The 13,701-nt window shown below is 37.3% G+C and overlaps 1 long non-coding RNA gene across 1 annotated transcript; it reads left to right on the forward strand.

Moving 5' to 3' along the window:
* Window positions 1–1,958: 1,958 nt before the first annotated feature.
* On the forward strand, window positions 1,959–2,321 carry LOC109082326. The gene is made up of 3 exons (XR_006159336.1): window positions 1,959–1,996; window positions 2,107–2,211; window positions 2,308–2,321. It is a non-coding gene; the product is annotated as an uncharacterized LOC109082326 (long non-coding RNA).
* The last annotated feature ends 11,380 nt before the right edge of the window (window positions 2,322–13,701 follow it).

The raw sequence follows: 13,701 nt of genomic DNA on the forward strand, positions 1-13,701 counted from the left end.
TTTAATAAATAACATTTTCACAGAACAATTGAAAAATGTGTTCTCCTTTTCCAGCAAAATGTTTAGCTATTTTTTGTTAGTTTTAGTTTGTTTGTTTGTTTAAAGTTTTTTTTTTTTTTTTTTTAAACCATTTTTAATAACCAATTACATTTTTTACCTCTGTGCATTTAGGATGAAAGACGTCCTTGTAGAAGCTGATGGCCACTTACAGATTTCAGCAGCTATAGACAATATGGCAAAACATACACGAGGACTGACAGGTCAGCTCAATGATTTACAAATGATATACAAATAAGTTTATATTTGAATAAACTTATATTGCTTTATACATTATATTGCGTTATAATTCTTTCTACACTATTAAATGTCTGTAACCATCTTGTAAAAGGAACAAATGAAGAATGGAATACTTTTAGTATAAAGTTTATGAATGATAATAATTTGATATAGGTCAAATTATATTATAAAATGGATAGTTCCGGTCCTGGATTCTGATTGGTTTTTTTTAGCTGTTGTTCGAAGCTGTTGTAAATTATGCCCTGCATTCCAGGCAAACCCGTAACTCGTGTTTTTTCCAACCTTCTACCTTGTGAAAGTGCACTGGAAACGGCAGTCAAACCCGTGAGTTCTCACCCGTGAACTCGTTACTAGATCAATGTACTCCCAGTTCCGAGCTTTGTCACACAGCCCGCGAAACAACTATGGCAGCCCCTAAGGATAATACTGCCTACAGATGCGGTGTTTATGCAAGTGGTACACGGTGAGAAATAGACTTTAGGACAATTTAACGTAGCAATAAAATTAATAATCTAGCTACAATTCCTTGCCCTCAGGAAGTTTGGCGTGACTTGCCTGGAATGCTACAAAGTCGTGAGTCGTGGTTTGAAGTCGTGACTTACGGGCTCAAAAACCTGCCTGGAACGCAGCATTACTCTTCAAACATCCACTTTTGTTTACGTCTGTGTTGCTCGGCAACCACTTTGTTGCAACCACAACCATTTCTGAGGAACTACATTGTTTGGCGGATGAATCATGTTTTTATTAATATTAAAAATTTTTTTGCTTTGTTTTATATTTTGACATTTGAATGCTACTTATATGGAATAACCATTTTTATAAAAAGAAGCAATACAGTGAAATTGTAACAGCTAAGGGGTGTTGTTAGGCACAACGTGGAGCACTCCTTAGCTGTTATAATTTCACTGTAAACCACGCCTCACGGGGCTTATTACTTTAAATACCCCCATACCCGCACTATCTCTATTGTAGATGACATCTTTGAGGAGATCAGACATTTCCTCTGAGCCTGGACTAAAATGGTGGCCAAAAGCTATCCTTGATAAGATGGCTCACAAGGGGGGACAGGTGTCTGCCCAAAGGAGTTTGTGGGAGAGGCCCACTGAAGGAAAGTAGAAGAGAGCCTGAGGTAAGGCAATGATTTAATCTTAAGGCTGTTCTTCAGGCAGGAGAAAAAACTAAAACACTTTAGCTTATTTTCAAGGTCTCCTTTAAAATGAAAAATCTTGAAACATCCAATTTACTGATTGATTCATTTTGCTCATAAGGTCCGTGATTTAAGGGCATAGCGTGTGTATATATATAATAGATATTATATATATATATATATATATATTATTATATGTTGTAATGTATTATATAATATATATATATATATATATATATATATATATTATATATATATATATATATAATATTTTTTTTTTTGTGTTTAAGTTGCGTTAAGTATATTGATAAGGTATTAATTTGTGGACTGATTGTGATTCTTCATTAAAATAGAAGTGAATAAAAGGAGTAAACTTTGTTCAATAACTGCAATTCATTTGGTTACAAAAAAAAAAATTATAAAATTATTTTAAACTTCAGAAGGTTAAATCAACGTGTATTGTTTAACGTCCCATTCTAAATTCCATAGAAAAAATCATGTGAAGGACATGTGCAGGACAACAACCTGAATGCACAGCACTTCCAAATTTATGTATGTATTAAAAAATGTGTATAAAAAAATTAAAAAAAAAAAAAAAAAAAAATCATCATTTTTTGTCTGGATCGCTTCTTCCTCATGGTTTAATTTGGCTTCTCTTTCAGGATCTTGACATGGGTTTTGGCATAGTAGGAGGAAACCTCCTTGACAACGTCTATTTCTACAACAAGAGGGACCTGAACACAGCCTTCAGGATTCAGTCGTATCAGGTACACATTCATCTGTAGGAATCTTTATCAGACAGTTTTCATGTCATGGATGAGAGATCTTAAATGGATTGGGTTTTTTACTCTTTCTCCCTGCAGGTGTCCAGTCTGAACGCAGCATGAAGTTTCCATGAGAGGCTTGTGAGAGTTTACTGTACAGACATGGATCAGAGGGATGCTGAATGGCACTTCCGTGAATGGTGCAGAAATCAACAGTACAAAATTATTGATTACCATAGCCTGTTTCAAATAATGACAACCCAGGTAACACCTATTGTGCTACAATGTGTGGTGTGAATTGTTTTTAAAAATGATTATTTATACTTTTTAAGAAATGGGATTTTTGTGTTCTGTGCTAGGAGCAATGTCAAGACCCTGCTGTTTGAGCTATTAGCCCAGAATTTTTTTTGTTCAGTTTTATTTACTTTTTGATTTTATATTTATTTATTGCTTGAAGGTGCTGGGTGCTCTTGAGTGATGCTTCAAAGCTGAACAGCACTTTAGATATGATGAGTGTTTTATTTGAGTGGGGAGGAGGTGCTGGGGAGGGTCAAATGATGGATGTATTTAACTAATGTTCCAGCCTACTGTGGGCAAATTTAACAAGACTTGAAACATGTTAGGTGCATAGGTTTAACTATGGGTTACCTATCTCTGCAATGGACCACTGGCTCGAGTCCCTGATGTTGCCGGCGCGGTCAAAGGGTGTGCTAAGGGGGGTGTCAAACCCATGCTCGTACTGCGTTCATATTGTAAATGCATTCTTTACGGCCATCTGATGGGTCCTGATGAACGGGAGGGTGGAGCAGTGACAAAGAGGTAAAGTCAATTCATTATTTAAAAATGCTGCTCTGTGTCCCCACTATCTGTCCCTCAGGCCTTCTCCAGTCATGATGTAGATGTAACCAAAAATTATTTTTTGAGAGTACTTACTACTATTGATTGTTTCAGCGGAAACAAAAAGAAATCAGTTTTAAGGCTTAGTGGATTCAAAAACAAAAGCTGGGTTTTGAAAAAATAATAATAATAATCTATTTCTTCCCACAGAGCCTGAGGTGATCTTGCAAATGAAGGTATGCAAACAATAACTTTTTTTTTTTTTTTTTTTTTTTTTTTTTTTTTTTTTTTTTTTGGTTTACACATATTATGGGAAATGATAGAAAACATACAAATCATGTCATGGTGTGTTAATAAAATAGAGGGCATGTCTCTTGAGTCAGTCAATATTCTGGTTTCATTTCCATGAAGAACACTTTATTTACTTATATTACTTTTATTCCAAACTTTTGTGTTCCTGTGGCTCAGGGTGTAGAGCAATTGCCATTAGCAGCACATAAGGTTGTGGGTTCAATTCCCAGGAAGCACATGTTAGGTAAAAGAAAAAAATGGATAGTCCGAATGCACTGTAAGTTTTGGATAAAAAGCGTCTGCTAAATGCATAAAAATAATGTAAATGTAATTACAGTGATTATCCTACATGGTAGCAACGCAAGATGTGTAACATAATTCAAATAATTTTGCTATTCTTTCAACATATTCTTCAAACACAGTACCTCTTAGAAGTGGCTGATTAAAAATTGTGTGGATGGACTTTTCTTACCTTATTCATCTCTCGCTAAAGAAAAAAAAAAAGAAAAAAAAACCTATAATCACGTTACCTCATTCTTGTGTGCCCATACAGTTTAGATTGCTGTTTATTATACTTTTCTATAGACATGATACTTTTGTTTCGCCTGTTTTTGTTCTGACATACTGGTGCGCATTTATGCAGTAATTAACTCAATTCAGATTTTAATACCAATAAGTTGTCTTTTGCGTCCTGTAGGTTTTGGCAACGCCCCCTTCATGGTCAATTAAGCTGCAACCCCCCTGCTGGTGAAGATCGCGACCACGCCCCAGTTTTTCAGAGACTCAGACACATCAAACAGCCTGGGAGGAGGCATACTGGTGTAATCCGTGGCCCCCCCTCCCACAACCGCGTTCGAAAAAAAACTCCATTTGGGTAATGACTATTTAAAAAAAAAAAAAAAAAAAAAAAAAAAAAAATGTAAGGGGATAGTTCATCCAATAAATGACCTTCTGTCCCATCAAACTGATGAACAGACAGCTTTTTTTTTTTGTCTTTATATCTGATCAATATGAACTGATTAGGCGGTGTCCTGAAACTGTAACATAAGACCGTCATTGGTTCTTCTTGCCTGTCTTGTGTCCCCAGCATAATGACATCAAACTAGTACCAAATTTAAGTGATGGGGGACATTAGCTTGTCCAAACTTTTGAAATAATGTAACCAATTGCCTGTAGATGATTCACTCTTTCAAAGATTTGGAAACACCTCTGGCTGTGGCACCTGCTGGTAAAATCAGCGTAAATGCAACAAAACAGTCCAAAAATGCAAGTACAACACCCGGCTGCAGCCTGCAGATCGAGGCGGGGCTGCATCTGGGGCGGTCGGCTGCATATGTCGCCCCGCCCCATACCTACTCTGATTGGTTCGATCGTCTTACATAGACATACGTAGTTAGTGTAGAATGGAGTATGTTGTTTAAAAAGCTAAAACAACTGTGCAGTTTTTTACAAAAGCCTTCATTAATAATGCAGTTGTGTATTGTTAACTTGACCTCACTATGTCTGATTTTATTGAGAATCGCGAGATGTTAAGCTGCTGCAAGTTTAATCTTCTGGACCAGTCGAATTCACAAATAAATCATTGGGACATTTCTAAAACACTTAACGTGAAAGTACGTGACTTAATGCGTTAAAACCGGTGGTTTTTAAAAAGACCAAAGTCAGTAAACAAATTATGAATAAAGCATTCTATTCACAGACAAGCAGATATGAGCCCAGAATACGAACGCGACGTGTTTAATTATGCGTTAAAAAATAGTTGTTTTTTCGTTTGAAACACAACAACAAAATAACGAGGAAACCACCTGTTTTTTCGTTTGGCCGTTTTCAAACACAAAAACAAATCGAACACGGTTAAAAAAAAAAAAACAAAGCCTGGCTTCTCCGTTTTTGGTTCTGAATCCAAAAAACGGAAAAAATGACAAAAAAAAAATAACAAAATCAAATAACGGTCCGATTTTGGTTTTTTGAAACATTCCTTTTTTTCCATGTTTTCGTTTGAAGATCTACATTGAAATACAGACAGGTTGGGCCACGTGACCCGGAAGGGGGGGGAAGTAATGTAAATCTGGCCTATTCAGAATAAAGCCAAGCTTTTTTAGAACGGTCATAATATGCAGCGCTACGAGCGTTATACCAGAGTAACGGGTTAGAAAAGAAAAATCAATTAATAAATAGCCTTATATAAACCTGGACCGAATAAATTATGTTAGCAACAGTAGTTTTACAGCCTAGTTAATATCGGGCCTATCCAGACATCCACCAGTCACGTTTAATGAGCGGCATGGTTGGCTCAATACAGTTGGTTAATGTAGAGTTAACCTAAGACTTATTGGTGGTGCAGAGTTGTTGTTACGGTTAGTGGCTATATTATATATTAAATTTATAGTTAATGTGGTTTCCACCGGCTCATGGAACAGCGAACTGAACAGCGATTCAACGTGATTTCCCACGTGACATCATGCGTATGGCCCTACATAACGTTACTAATAATAAGAGGAGATTGGGATTCCGCCATCAAAATATAAGTCCCTACTTGAGAAGGGTATAACTGCAGCTGGCGATCTCCAAATGGGGGCGGGAACTCCAAAATTGGGCAGGAACCTCCAAATTGGGTTGGGGTCTCCTAGCGCAAAAGACTTTCACCTATTGGCTCTGGATCCAGCCAATTGTTATTGACGGACTTACATTTCAAAATAAAAATGTTATAAATTAAACATTGTTTCTAGTTCATTTTATTTTCATAAAATAAAATATGCTATAGTAAATAAATATTCTCTGTGAGAGCAACCCCAAAGCTTGTGGCCAGTGATGTTCGGACTGGAGTTTGAACCTCTGCTTAATGATCTAAACGTGAATCACCCACGAGGTCTCCCGCGAGCTGTTCCCAGCGCAGCTCTAACGCTTTTTTGTCTTCAGCAACGGGGGGCATCTTCGGGGCTCGAAATTTTGCAGGGTAGAACGGGGGTAGTGACGCTGGGTGTAAACTAAAAGGGTGCCATTGTCCGGCGAGGTTCCAGTGGGGGAGTTTATGGAATGATGTCTATATCGCATAGTGTAGGAAAACAACACTTTAATTGACCCAACCAATAAAATCTTTATAATCAGTTATGGGGCGGCGGCGTTTGCACTTACAGTTCATTGGGGGGAAAAATTGCGCTTGCGTGGTCATGTGCCTGTCTGTCAATGGGAGAACGCCACGCCCTCATTTTGGAGCTCCCACCCGTTTTGGAGTTCTCCCCATCCCCATTTGCGAGATCTCCAGGCTGCAGTGTATACCCTTCTCCCCCATGTAACGTTAATAATCCAACAAAGTTTAAAAATCAAGGGCAAGTTCAAAAACGATTACAGACACCCATAGGTTGTCGCACTGTGATCCCTCCTGCTTTTTCGTGCGAGCATACTGTCCATGGAGATATTGATGTTATGTTCTGTAATTAAAACACTTGCCCATTAGTTTCATTACAACTGTGCGTTCACAAATCACTTTTGCATGCTCCTGTGATGAAACCCACCAGCCTCCAAAGCTGTTCTGTAAAGAGGAATGGGCACATGATTCGTTCCAAGTCAATAAGCAGGACGTATCAAAAGTGACTGGAAACGTTTTGTTGCAGTTTTATTGCTGAGGTAATAGCGTTGGACAAGGCTGTTTTTTAGTAATTTAAATGATGTCTTTTGGGTTTTCTTTTTGAGGCACCTTGTAAAATGTTCTTACCTTCGGGGCTGTAACACATGTTCTGCCGCATTTCTGCAGCATGTGACATGCAATGCCCCTTGAAAAGCATGTATGGTGCTATATAAAGTTTCAAAGACGTGTATGGATTCTCTTCCACTTGCATGACCACAATCGGAGGTTTTGTATGTTATACAAACTGGAAGTGTGTATAGGAGAAGAAAGGAGTTCACACAGGATATAAGCACACCTGGTAAATCATTCTTTTGGCCAGATGGCCTACATTCAGGAGTAGGACATGTCTTGATGTGGAGTTGGTTGTCGTGAGCTGCTATACGAAGGCTGAATCGCAGTGTTCTTTATCATCCGTTAGTAAACAGAAGCAGGTTTAAAAACTCTGGGCTGGGTGAATGAGTGCTGATGATAACTATGCAAATAAAATCAAAAACAAAATAAGAATAACAACAATAAATACATCTGTATCAGGTAATCTGATTTTAAAACAGTTTTTAACCAAAGACGACCATAGCAGTCAGGGTCGATTTAAATACTGCCAACCCTGCTGGTAGAAAGGGGGGGAGCAGTTATCCATTACGATGGAAACCACATTAAATATAAATTAATATATATAATATAGCGCCTAAACAGGACAACTCTGCACAAACATAAGGTCTTAGGTTACGGCCTATATTACCAAACTGTATTGAGGCCAAACAACCTCTGCATAGGTTAAGAACCGTTCTAAAAGCTTGGCTTGGTTAGTTTGATAGGCACTATCTTAACTATTACTTTCGGTCACAACCGGGGCGGCTATCCGCCTCCGTGTATCGTGAATACATCACGAGAGCATTGTTGTAGGGAATATTCTTGGGGTTTAATTGTGTTAAGTAGAAAAATGAAAACAGCCTCCTGTTTCGTTTTGTTTAATTTGGTTTGCAAAAAAACGAAAAACAAGAATTCGGCTTAATATTTAGTTGGTCTTTCCAGGGTTAGTAAACGGAAATAAACCGCAATTGAATATTCGATTTCTACACGGGGCGGAATTAAACCGCCCTTGGTGCGCTGCTGATTGGGTCAGACCAAAAAAAAAGCGCCAAAACCCTGCCTGTCATCATCCTCTCGGCATGTTCCGCGCGGCAGAATACTAGTCCTCTGCTGCAGCAGCAGTTGTTACAGATTCCTTACACTTTTATTGATTGCAAACGACTTTAATCTTTTTCTCAATCAAACAACCGAACAAATGAATGGCTCGACACAACCTGTTCTGTGGCCATAGCGATAGGGCTTTCTCTCTTTCTCCTCTTTCTTCGGTGAATATAAATTCTATGCTTGCAAAAAACAGAGATAGCTGGGCCTGCCAGGGCAGGCGGATACCTACCCTGGTCCCCCAGTAAGTTTGATTAGTGTAATCTTATGAAGGAATTAATTATTATTAATTAAGAATACTTAAGGAAGTATTTCAAAATAAATATTTGAAAACACTAATACAAAAAGGAAAGAATAATGCTTTTGACTTTGTATAGTCAAGCTCGGGTAGAGTACTTACAAGTGGGAAACGTCCGTTACTGGAGTCCAAATACATGACCAAAAAATGTACTCAGTAACTAAATCCACTACAGTTCACACGTATTTTAGTTAATATAGTCCATATTACGTTTTGATTACGATTTGACCTAAAACTCGTTGAGCACACTGATTTTAAACAGGATAATGCGTGTACCATAAATGATGTAAAAAATACAAATAATCTTGTAGAAAATATAGTCCTTACAATTGTAATTAACACCATGAAGTTCATTAACCAATTATAATACGGCAGGGTTTTCCCAATTGGGATTTGCGTAAAGGAAACTGCGGGGGGGGGTGGGGGCGGTAAGTAGTTATTGTGGGGTAGAAGTTTTTAGTGAAAGGCTGACACGTACTTAAATCATAAACATGGAAAAATCAAAGGTTAAAATACAATCAATAAAAACCTCTTACTAAAAAAGATGAAATCATTTTATGTATTGACCTTCCTTTGTTTGTGTCCATATGACCATTCCTCGTAGGTGCAGGGGGGTAGCTTAAAGAGATCACTTGAGTATGCTGTCACTTCTTGTTTAAACTTAAGTGTGTAATGTTGCTGGTTTGAGGCAGATAACAACATCTGCAAAGGTTTACGATGCTCAAAGTTTTAATGCCAAGGGAGATATCTTGTCTTTTACAGAATTTCTGATTTGACCAACCGCCCTTTAACAAAGTAAATATGTTAGGTGAAAGAGGTTCAGAGGACAAGAGGTGTTTGAGATGGTCTCGCAAGATAAAAGAAATAATGCAAGAAGTGTGCATTTAATAATGAAGTGTGTGAAAGTGACGAAAACCTTTTCAATAAACATAATACTACATGTTACAACCGACTGAGTGAGCAATTAAAGAAAAAATAATTGCGTTCATCAGTAGTTGATGTCGCGTGTTGAAACACGGCTGTAAACATAAACTTATTTTTGGGGAAAACCCATTTGGTCCAAATGCTGTAGAGCCCACCGGGATAGATGACTGATAACGGTTAATGGTCCCCAGAGCGGGAAGACTTTCCGAGTGTATGATAAGCGGTAGACTATTTATAGAAAGGAACATTTAAAAAAAAAAAAAAAAAAGAGCAATTAGAGAGAATGAAAAAACGATGACTCATTTCATTTTCGATGTGTGAATAATAGGTAATCTATTAAAAATTAGTAACTTGTAGTCGGATTAGTCGACACTTGCACTCGCACACAGGAATGTAAACACAAGATTTCATAAAGTAATTAATTGCATTTGGTTGTTTTCACCAACCTCTCTGTATACCTTCAGAACATTTGGAATATAGCATACGCCATGAGATGCATATTAATTTTATGACAGATTTGCATCTGATTAAAGATTGAAAAAGTGAAAGTCACCGTTCTCTGCCATTGAAATGGGTAATGCCGGGAGCAGGGACAGTTTTGTGTGTCGGTTTCGGAAAAAAGAAGGTAGACCTAATAACGCCTTTAGAACAAACAGCGACTAGTTACACATAGTTAAATAAACAACCGGAAAAAACGCGACTACTGTCAAGCACAACGGCCCAGTATTGAAGTGACACAGGAAATATGCAGCAATCTACAACAGGTATTTAATTAAATTGAGAATTAGTGATGTTCACCTGGATTTGTTCCTGAAGAGGGAAATAATTAATTAAGTTGTCATTTATAGTCATGGGGGTAAAAAATGATCTTTTTATTTGTGTACATTCAAAATGACTACAAAATGTCGTCCCGTTGATAAAATAATGAAAACAAAGAATCCACAGCTTGTACGCAAAAACTGAACCAATAGAAGCTAGTCGGCTGCTTGATGAGCTATTTTAAAAGTCATTAAGGTTAGTTGGACGTTAAATGCATTATTAAGTCATTTTAGATAAGTACACAGTTATAATATCATGATAAAATTGCTTTTGACCGTTTGGAAAATATGGTGGCTATGAAATCACACCAGCAAGCCCAGCAGAGAGGACTCGATTGGATAATAAAAAAAAATAATACTAGATACAACATCCACAAAACTCAGAAATCTCCCAAAAATAAAAAAAAAAAAAAATCATAAGCAGCAGAAGAAAGGGGCGTTAAATTCCCACCCACGTGTAGAAAATCGGAATATATTCAAGCTGTTTATTATCATTTTTTACCCCTGAAGAACAAACTACAATTAATCTTGTTTTCGTTTTTGCAAAAAATTTAAAAAACGAAAAGGACAGCAGGTTTCTCGTTTTTCTATTCAATATTAAACAAAAAAATCCATGACCAAAACGATCCACGGACCGGACCGCAACCTGTCTGTAATTTTTGCAATGTAGACCTTCAAAACAAAAAAATGGAAAAAGGAATTTCAAAAAACCAAAATCGGGACCTTATTGGATTTGGTTTTGTTTTCGTTTTTGGATTTCGAACCAAAACGGTGAGATAGCTCGAGAACGGCTCTTTGTTTTTACCGTTTCTTTGTTTTTGGTTTGAAACGACAAACGAAAAACAGGTGGTTTTCCATTATTTTGTTTTGTGTTTTCAACACAAAAACAACTACACACGTACACGGACGTCCAACTAAACAAGCATGATCTCCATGATGGTTTTGCATCATTTAACCAAAAAACATCAACACCCTGATCTCTGTAAATTCACTCAATACACATTGCAGGTGTTCAATCACTAAACTGTATTATCTCCATTACTATATTAAACCTTTGGAGTTTGGGATTTGAAATTGAGACTCGTTTGGTGACATTGAAAGAATGACTTGTCTCCTCCTCTGCTGAAAATCAGCTATTCTTAGCTTCAGGTGTAGGAGCAAAATAGATAATCCAGGCTTTACATCTATGGCTCCTGGACTGACCCACCGCTTGGTCAAAATACCCAACGCGCTGGGGGCTCTTCAAAATGTAGTGGGCTGCTCATTGGCTTGACTGCTGCTGGGTATTTGGTGGGGGGTCGTAGGGGTGACGATAGGGGGGGTATGGCCTTTGGGGTTTTAAGCTGGTTCGGGGGAGCGGTCAAGTGCCGGGGGGGTTGGGTTTTTTTTAACTCCAGCAGGTTTTAGAGTGTACCATATTAAAATAACTGCACTTTAATGTAATGTAATAATCATAGTTACAACACGGTTCGAATTGCTCTCCTACACCTCCTTAACAATGCATCTAGTTTAACATGATACACAGTAAAACCCGCTAGTGTTTAAATTAAAACACTCCCCATTGTATAGAATATAATGCCACCTCAATGAGTGTTAAAAACATGAAACCAATGAAGCAGTGGGTTTTAAAGTCTTCATGAGATGGAGTCTTAGTGTAGTAACTGTTCGAGTGGATGCAGTGAGCAGCTGTTGAAGACCCTGCGTGTTAACAAACTGAATCACGGAAAGAAAAGAAACAACAAAAAAAACCGAGCAGAAATACAACGAACTACAGTGTTTATGGCCTTCATGAAGATGTAATATTTTGCCACAAATATACAAATATGATCATGCCATTGCGAAGGGAGTCTATCAGTAGAAATTTGTGTTTTATTAATTTATAGATCTCTTATTTTGTGTTATCACGCGGGGTTTGGCATACTAAATCGAGTGAGAGCAATGGTATCATTCTCTCCAGTTTCATTCGATTAATTAAAAAAAATTAGCCTGCATTATCGAAACTGATACTGAAACCAATTGGGGGCATTCAGACCTCATTCATTGTTCCAAGTCCCCGGCTGCAGCCTGCATAGCTACTCCTGATTGGGTCGATCATCTTTTCAATATGATCATACATGAAAGAAATGATGATAGGAAATGCCCCAGTGTAGTGTAGGACAGGGTATGTTTGTTTTAAAAAGCTAAAAACGCTGTGCAGGTTCTTTACAAATCCTTCATATCACTGCACAGATGTTTATTGTTAACTTGTCCTCACTATGTCCTGATTTATTGTATCACGAGATGGTATAGCTGCTTGCAATTTAATCTTTTGGACCAGTCGAATTCATGAAATGAATAACTGGGGCATTCTAAGCAGCTTAATGTGAAGTCACGTGGCTTATCTGCATTAAAACAGTGTTTTAAAAAAGGCCAAACTCAGTAAACAAATTATTAAGTAAAGCATTCTATTCTGAACAAGCAGATATGAGCCCTGAATACAAGCACCTCTGCATTACAGTACCCAACTGTGCAAGTGCATTTTCTAGATTTAAAACCCAGTCCTGAACCTGGAGAACCATGTTCTCTGAGTTCCAGCTCCAACTACTGCTTGGACATCCTGATCCTAAAGACCTTGCTTGGTTGGTGTTTATTTGACTAAACTTTGCAGGACGCACAACCCTCAAGAGTGGACTGAGAGTCTGACATTAGCTCTTTACAGTGCATGTGATTTATCAACCTAGTACATCTTTAAATATACAGCTCATAGAAAAATAAAAAGTTCCAGTGATGGACAAGCATTAAATGCATAAACAATTATTGAATAAACACATCTCTTAAAATAAATTTGGAGGTAGGTTGAAAAAGAAGCCAGAATGGGAAGTTTAAGTAGTTGTACAGCTTGAAGTGTAGAAGTTTTATTCTTGGACACAGATATAGCATATTCACATGGCGGTACATAATTCATGTATTTGCCTGTCATTTAAACTGATGTAAGCAATGTCCTTACCCTCTAGTGGACATTAAGGCCTTCATTATGAATAACAAAGTCTTGGGAATTTTGGAAGGTAAGTCTGACCTGTTATACAACGAGTCAGACAAGTCTGAGTCTGAGCTGGGCTGGTGGCTGTTAAAGTTCTAATTCGGTGTCAATTACTCTCATAATAAATAGTTTTTTAAATATATGTTGGCTTTTCTAAACTAATAAGAAGACTAAGAAAAGCTTATCAATAATTTGGTATGTAATAAAACTAATATTATTAATTTATTTAATAAATTTAACTTTATTAATTTCACCTGAGTATTTATTAATATCACACACACTACCTAGTGCCTTATCATGGATCTGTTCAGTCATTTTTATTTTTTTATTTCACTTCCTTTTTTTATCAGGAGACAGAACTATTTTCTTATTTATCGGTGGGACAATATTCACTGTGCTGGCTTACACTGTAAAAAGGAGTACTCTATGTTTACTCAATAAGAGTGACGAACAGATTTAAAGCAATAGTCATTGCACGGTAGGAATG

Source organism: Cyprinus carpio, unplaced genomic scaffold, assembly GCF_018340385.1.
Source record: "Cyprinus carpio isolate SPL01 unplaced genomic scaffold, ASM1834038v1 S000006495, whole genome shotgun sequence".
Taxonomy (NCBI): domain Eukaryota; kingdom Metazoa; phylum Chordata; class Actinopteri; order Cypriniformes; family Cyprinidae; genus Cyprinus; species Cyprinus carpio.